We start from the raw sequence: 1687 nt of genomic DNA on the forward strand, positions 1-1687 counted from the left end.
CAATGCAGGAGACCTGGGTTCAATCCCTGGATTGGGAAGATTTCCTGGAGAAGAGAATGAGTATCCACTCCAGTATTCTTGCCTGGAGAATCCCATGGACAGAGGAGCCTGGTGGGCTACAGTCCATGCATTCTTAAAGAGTCAGACATGACTGAGTGACTAACAATTCCACTTTCATGGGGGTACTTTTATGGTAGGGAAACTAGGAATTGGCACAGAAGGATGGAGTTGGGGAGGGAGCTGAGAACTGTGTTCAGAGGTGAAGGGCTGACTTTGGCATCATACACAGAGAACCAGGTTAGAACCAGTCAGCACAGAGCATGGGGCTGTGACTCATCCCAGGGAAGTTTATCCCAGTGACTGCTGTCCAGCAGAGGAACAGGCTGCCTCGTGAGGTAGTGAGCCCACCAACACGAGAGGCATTCAAGGATATGTTGAGGTCTGCTCTTAGGAGTGCAGGTGAGAAACTAGATACCCTGAATTACTAGGCTCCTACCTCCACCCCCATCAACCCCAAGGGTCTGGGATTCTTTTGAGCTGAGATTGAAGTGAAAGTTTGTAGGATAAGGTGTAACAAAGGCTTCCCTGATAGCTCAGTTGGTAAAGAATCCACCTGCAGTGCGGGAGACCTGGGTTCGATTCCTGGGTCGGGAAGATCTACTGGAGAAGGGATAGGCTACCCACTCTAGGAATCTGGCCTGGAGAACTCCATGGCCTGTATAGTCCATGAGGTCGCAAAGAGTCACACACAACTGAGAGACTTCCACTTTCACTTTAAGGTGCAACAGGGGTCAGGATGCGTTAAACCAGGAGGCTTCCCTGGACCAGAAGAGTGTAGGTCCAATTCATTTCTCCAGTTTCGTTTCCCGCCAACCTTCCCCTCGCCCCCAGTGCATGTCCCCCTCCCTCAGTCCGCAGGGAGAGCACCTGCCTAAAAGCGCCACCGATTCATGGTCCTACAGCTTCCTCAGCAGCACAGGGAGAGGCTCTGGGCCCTCGCCAGCATCCTGCCAGCCCCTCCACTGTGGCAAATGAAATCACCAGCTTCACTCTGCAGATCTATTTAAACCAGCCTTTCATGTCTGATGGATTTAAAAATATGCTAGAAGTCAGCATCTTGAACACAAGAAACACAAACAAGCAGATGAGGCTGCATTTTCCTTCCTCGGTGCCCACCCCGTCCTCTTTCTTTTCTTCCCCCCCTCTCCTGCCCGCTCCCAGAGCAGTTTTCATTCATGAGGCCCATCTCCCATCCCTCCCCTTCGCTCAGTGGCTCTGAAGTCTGCACCCTGAGAGTGGCTGGGTGCCCGAGGAGTCTGGGTTTCCTCCTCAGTGCATAGGAGATAAGAGACAGCGCCCCACAAGTGGGCTGCCCTCACTCCCAGCTCACTCCCTGCCTGGCCGGGCAGACCCCAGAGCAGGACTCACCAAGGTCCTGCCTGTCACAGACAAGGAGCCTGCAGCCTGCTGCCCTGGGGATCACAGCCAGCCTTACTGTCTGGTGCCTTCAGAGCCCCCAAGCTCCCAATAAGCCCCTCATGAGCCCCTTACAGGATGCTGTCACAGCAGGGGCCCCAGTCCTTCCCCAGATAATTCTGGGGCTTCAGCCCACTTTGGTTGAGCTAACCCAATTTTCTTCTGCCGTAATTTAAGCCATATTCTGTTTACTAATCCCTGAACATCATTT

Source organism: Bos grunniens, chromosome 5 (genome assembly GCF_055505025.1).
Source record: "Bos grunniens cultivar Pamir isolate PY7600 chromosome 5, Bosgru_T2T1.0, whole genome shotgun sequence".
Lineage (NCBI taxonomy): Eukaryota > Metazoa > Chordata > Mammalia > Artiodactyla > Bovidae > Bos > Bos grunniens.